The sequence below is a fragment of the Lampetra fluviatilis genome, unplaced genomic scaffold, assembly GCF_964198595.1.
Source record: "Lampetra fluviatilis unplaced genomic scaffold, kcLamFluv1.1 SCAFFOLD_177, whole genome shotgun sequence".
Taxonomy (NCBI): Eukaryota; Metazoa; Chordata; class Hyperoartia; order Petromyzontiformes; family Petromyzontidae; genus Lampetra; species Lampetra fluviatilis.
This window is the reverse complement of record NW_027620776.1, coordinates 27337-34278: the sequence shown is the minus strand read 5'-3', so window position 1 is coordinate 34278 and position 6942 is coordinate 27337.

Here is a 6942-nt window from a genome sequence, read left to right as displayed (position 1 = left end):
TGGGTGAGTGAGCGGGTGGGTGGGTGAGTGGGTGGGTGAGCGGGTGGGTGGGTGAGCGGGTAGGTGAGTGGGTGGGTAGGTGAGTGGGTGGGTGGGTGAGTGAGCGGGTGGGTGGGTAGGTGAGTGGGTGGGTGAGTGAATGGGTAAGTCGGTGGGTGGGTGAGTGAGTGGGTGGGTGGGTGAGTGAGTGGGTATGTAGGTGGGTGAGTGGGTGTGTAGGTAGGTGAGTGGGTGTGTAGGTGGGTGAGTGAGTATGTGGGTGAGTGGGTATGTATGTGTGTGAGTGGGTATGTAGGTGGATAGGAAGTTGGGTAGTTAAGTGGATGAGTGGGTATGTGGGCGACGTGTTGGTGGGTGACTCTGCGTGTGTCCCTCTGTCTCTCTGCAGACTCTGAGGGTCTCCCCTACAACCTGTCCATGCAGCGGTCACCTGGAAGGCTGCCCCTCCACCGCGCCCTGCAGGGACGTCACCCCTCAGCTGGTGGACTTTGTCAGCCGCTGCCTGCAGTACGAACCACGCTCCCCCCTCGCTCACTCCTCGCTCACTCACCCCTCGCTCACTCCGACTCGCCCCCACGCACCCCCACTCACTCACTCACACTCACCCCGACTCGCCCCCACCCTCACCCCCACTCACTCACTCACTCACTCACTCACACTCACTCACTCACTCACCCCTCACTCACCCCCACTCACTCACCCCTCGCTCACCCCCACTCACCCAGACTCGCCCCCACGCACCCCCACTCACTCACCCCTCGCTCACCCTCACTCACTCACCCCCCGCTCACCCCCCACTCACCCAGACTCGCCCCCACGCACCCCCCACTCACTCACTCACTCACACTCACCCCGACTCGCCCCCACGCTCACCCCCACTCACTCACTCACTCACACTCACTCACTCACCCCTCACTCACCCCCACTCACTCACCCCTCGCTCACCCCCACTCACCCAGAGTTGCCCCCATGCACCCCCACTCACTCACCCCCTCGCTCACCCTCACTCACTCACCCCCCGCTCACCCCCCACTCACCCAGACTCGCCCCCACGCACCCCCACTCACTCACTCACTCACTCACACTCACTCACTCACTCACCCCTCACTCACCCCCACTCACCCAGACTCACTCACCCTCCGCTCACCCCCACTCACCCAGACTCGCCCCCACGCACCCCCACTCACTCACTCACTCCCACTCACCCAGACTCACCCCCACGCACCCCCACTCACTCACACTCACGCCCACTCACTCACTCCCACGCACCCCCACTCACTCACCCCCCGCTCACCCCCACTCACCCCCACTCGCCCCCACACACCCCCACTCACTCACTCCTTGCTCACCCCCAATCACCCAGACTCACCCCCACGCACCCCCACTCACTCACTCACTCACTCCCACTAACCCAGACTCACCCCCACGCACCTCCACTCACTCACACTCACCCCCAATCACTCACTCCCACGCACCCCCACTCACTCACCCCCCCGCTCACCCCCACTCACCCCCACTCGCCCCCACACACCCTCACTCACTCACCCCTCGCTCACCCCCACTCACCCAGACTCACCCCCACGCACCCCCACTCACTCACTCACTCACTCCCACTCACCCAGACTCACCCCCACGCACCCCCACTCACTCACACTCACCCCCAATCACTCACTCCCACGCACCCACACTCACTCACTCCTCACTCACCCCCACTCACCCCGACTCACCCCCCCGCTCACCCCCACTCACTCACCCCTCATTCACCCCCACTCACTCACCCCTCACTCACCCCCACTCACCCCGACTCACCCCCCCCGCTCACCCCCACTCACTCACCCCTCATTCACCCCCACTCACTCACCCCTCATTCATCCCCACTCACTCACCCCTCACTCATCCCCACTCACCCCCCGCTCACCCCCACTCACCCCCACTCACTCACCCCTCATTCACCCCTCGCTCACCCCCACTCACTCAGACTCGCCTCCACGCACCCCCACTCACTCACCCCTCGCTCACCCCCACGCACCCCCACTCACTCACTCACTCACACTCACCCCCACGCACCCCCACTCACCACCACTCACCCAGACTCACTCACCCCCCGCTCACCCCCACTCACCCAGACTCGCCCCCCCGCTCACCCCCATTCACCCACCCCTCGCTCACCCCCACTCACTCACCCCTCACTCACCCCTATTCACTCACCCCTCACTCACCCCCACTCACTCAGACTCGCCTCCACGCACCCCCACTCACTCACCCCTCGCTCACCCCCACTCACCCAGACTCGCCTCCACGCACCCCCACTCACTCACCCCTCGCTCACCCCGCACTCACCCAGACTCGCCCCCACTCACCCCCACTCACTCACCCCCCGCTCACCCCCACTCACCCCTACTCGCTCACCCCTCATTCACCCCTCGCTCACCCCCACTCACTCAGACTCGCCTCCACGCACCCCCACTCACTCACCCCTCACTCGCCCCCACTCACCTCCACTCACTCACTCACTCACACTCACCCCCACTCACCACCCCATACCTATCAACCCCTTCCCACAGACCCAATTCAGACCTTATGGGTCACCCCGTGTTCCTCATAAATCTCCACGTTCATCCTACAAAGGCCCATCACAAGGGGAGAAACACAGGCAAATCGACACAACATTATTCTTGTACTGGTAGGAAACCCACTGGTTCCACCAGCCCACAGGGGATTATTGTGTCCGTCCGTCCGTCGTGCAGGGAGGGGCTGGGTGGGGAGGGTGGGGCTGGGTGGGGAGGATGGGGCTGGGTAAGGAGGGTGGGGAGGGGCTGGGTGGGGAGGGGTGGGGTTGGGTGGGGAGGGGCTGGTCACCCCGTGGTGCCCTTATAAAACTCAACATTTCACCTACTCACGCCGGCTTGTGCCCGCCCTCACAGTCGGCCATATTTGCGGAATACACCACCCACGCCCTGGCCGTTGTTGACCCTGCAGGCCATTGACCGAGCAACCCGACGTGTTCCTACCAGCTCCCTCCGCAGGACAATGTGTTTGCCCCCAATTGAAACGGCTGCCCTGTCAAATCATCTCACCATGCCCCTCTAACCACGTGTGCATCTCCCCCTCACCCCCACCTCTCCCTCCCCCTGTCCCTCCCTCCCCCTCCCTTCCACCCACCACCCCCATGTCCACCCCACCTCTCCCTCCCCGTGTCCCTCCCCCTCCCTTCCACCCCCCCCCCCCCATGTCCACCCTCACCTCTCCCTCTCCCTCCCCCTCCCGTCCACCCCCCCCCATGTCCACCCCCACCTCTCCCTCCCCGTGTCCCTCCCCCTCCCTTCCACCCCCCCCCCATGTCCACCCCCACCTCTCCCTCCCCCTCTCCCTCCCCCTCCCGTCCACCCCCCCCCCCATGTCCACCCCCACCTCTCCCTCCCCCTCTCCCTCCCCCTCCCGTCCACCCCCCCCCCCATGTCCACCCCCACCTCTCCCTCCCCCCTGTCCCTCCCCCTCCCTTCCACCCCCCCCATGTCCACCCCCACCTCTCCCTCCCCCTGTCCCTCCCCCTCCCTTCCACCCCCCCCATGTCCACCCCCACCTCTCCCTCCCCGTGTCCCTCCCCCTCCCTTCCACCCCCCCCATGTCCACCCCCACCTCTCCCTCCCCGTGTCCCTCCCCCTCCCTTCCACCCCCCCCATGTCCACCCCCCACCTCTCCCTGTCCCTCCCCCTCCCTTCCACCCACCCCCATGTCCCCCCCACCTCTCCCTCCCCGTGTCCCTCCCCCTCCCTTCCACCCACCCCCCATGTCCCCCCCACCTCTCCCTCCCTCCCCGTGTCCCTCCCCCTCCCTTCCACCCACCCCCCCCCATGTCCACCCCCACCTCTCCCTCCCCGTGTCCCCCCCCCCCTTCCACCCCCCCCCCATGTCCACCCCCACCTCTCCCTGTCCCTCCCTTCCACCCCCCCCCATGTCCACCCCCACCTCTCCCTCCCCGTGTCCCCCCCCCCTTCCACCCCCCCCCATGTCCACCCCCGCCTCTCCCTCCCCCTGTCCCTCCCCCTCCCTTCCACCCCCCCCCATGTCCACCCCCACCTCTCCCTCCCCCTGTCCCCCCCTTCCACCCCCCCCATGTCCACCCCCACCTCTCCCTCCCCCTGTCCCTCCCCCTCCCTTCCACCCCCCCCCCATGTCCACCCCCACCTCTCCCTCCCCCTGTCCCCCCCTTCCACCCCCCCCATGTCCACCCCCACCTCTCCCTCCCCGTGTCCCTCCCCCTCCCTTCCACCCCCCCATGTCCACCCCACCTCTCCCTCCCCCTGTCCCCCCCTTCCACCCCCCCCATGTCCACCCCCACCTCTCCCTCCCCGTGTCCCTCCCCCTCCCTTCCACCCCCCCATGTCCACCCCACCTCTCCCTCCCCCTGTCCCCCCCTTCCACCCCCCCCCATGTCCACCCCACCTCTCCCTCCCCCTGTCCCTCCCCCTCCCTTCCACCCACCCCCCCATGCCCCCACCTCTCCCTCCCCCTGCCCCCCCCTTCCACCCCCCATGTCCACCACCCACCTCTCCCTCCCCGTGTCCCTCCCCCTGTCCCCCCCCTTCCACCCCCCCCCATGTCCACCCCCACCTCTCCCTCCCCCTCTCCCTCCCCCTCCCTTCCACCCACCCCCCCCCATGTCCACCCCCACCTCTCCCTCCCCGTGTCCCTCCCAACAGATGGGATCCGAAACTCCGCATGACGCCTAAAAAGGCGCTGGCTCACATCTGGCTCCAAACCCCCACAACCCCCACCACCACCACGAGTAGCACCACCCCCACCACCAACGGGGCCACTCCCACCACCACCGAGGCCACTCCCACCACCCGCGAGGCCACACCCACCACCAGCGAGGCCACTCCCACCACCACCGAGGCCACTCCCACCACCATCGAGGCCACTCCCACCACCAGCGAGGCCACACCCACCACCAACGGGGCCACTCCCCCCCACCAACGAGGCCACTCCCACCACCAACGAGGCCACTCCCACCACCAACGGGGCCACTCCCACCACCACCGAGGCCACTCCCACCACCATCGAGGCCACTTCCACCACCAACGAGGCCACTCCCACCACCAACGAGGCCACCACCACCACCGAGGCCACTCCCACCACCAGCGAGGCCACACCCACCACTAGCGAGGCCACTCCCACCACCACCACTCCCATCATCATCGACATTCGGTCCATCACCGTCAACTTGGCCACCACCAGTAGCTGTGCCACCACCACCACCACCACCAGCGCCACCACCACCACCAGGGCCACCACCACCACCGGGGCCACCACCACCACCAACACCATCAGCGGCACCTCTCCTGTGCAGGGCTCTGCAGCTGCTGAGCCACGGTGAGCCTCTCTCTGTGTACCGCGCCTGGTACGCAGGAGGTCGTGGGTTCGATCCGTGACCCTGATGAGATGTTGACTACCTCGCCTGGTACGGAGGAGGTCGTGGGTTCAATCTTGACCCTGATGAGATGTTAGCTACCTCGCCTGGTGCGCAGGAGGTCGTGGGTTCAATCCCGGCCCTGATGAGATGTTGACTACCTCGCCTGGTGCGCAGGAGGTCGTGCGTTCAATCTTGACCCTGATGAGATGTTGACTACCTCGCCTGGTGCGCAGGAGGTCGTGGGTTCAATCTTGACCCTGATGAGATGTTAGCTACCTCGCCTGGTGCGCAGGAGGTCGTGGGTTCGATCCGTGACCCTGATGAGATGTTGACTACCTCGCCTGGTACGCAGGAGGTCGTGGGTTCGATCCGTGACCCTGATGAGATGTTGACTACCTCGCCTGGTACGCAGGAGGTCGTGGGTTCGATCCCGACCCTGATGAGATGTTGACTACCTCGCCTGGTACGCAGGAGGTCGTGGGTTCAATTCGTGACCCTGATGAGATGTTGACTACCTCGCCTGGTACGCAGGAGGTCGTGGGTTCGATCCGTGACCCTGCTGAGATGTTAACTATCTCGCCTGGTACCCAGGAGGTCGTGGGTTCGATCCCGACCCTGATGAGATGTTGACTACCTCGCCTGGTACGCAGGAGGTCGTGGGTTCGATCCGTGACCCTGATGAGATGTTCACTACCTCGCCTGGTACGCAGGAGGTCGTGGGTTCGATCCCGACCCTGATGAGATGTTAACTACCTCGCCTGGTACCCAGGAGGTCGTGGGTTCGATCCGTGACCCTGATGAGATGTTCACTACCTCGCCTGGTACGCAGGAGGTCGTGGGTTCGATCCGTGACCCTGATGAGATGTTGACTACCTCGCCTGGTACACAGGAGGTCGTGGGTTCGATCCCGACCCTGATGAGATGTTGACTACCTCGCCTGGTGCACAGGAGGTCGTGGGTTCGATCCCGACCCTGATGAGATGTTGACTACCTCGCCTGGTACGCAGGAGGTCGTGGGTTCAATTCCGACCCTGACGATGCCTGCTGCTGCTGCTGTATATCTGCAGTCTGTGTCTCTGTGGTGGTCACCAAGTGGATTCTTCTCCGGGTCCTCCAGTCTTTCCCCTCCACATTGAGAATTGGCGTCATGCACTTCGAGTGTTTGACTGCCGCTATGAATGTCCACGCGATGGAGATGATGATGATGATGATGTTATCAGCCCACTTGATTCGGCCGAGATGGCCAAGTGGCTTCTGGTCTCAGTGGGTCTCTATGGGTCTCTGTGATTATGGGTCTCTGGGGGTCTGATGATGATGATGACGATGATGATGACGATGACGATGATGATGACGATGATGACGATGATGACGATGACGATGATGACGATGATGATGACGATGATGACGATGACGATGACATTGATGACGATGTTGATGACGATGATGACGATGATGATGATGACGATGATGACGACGATGATGACGACGATGATGACGACGATGATGATGACGATGATGATGATGAC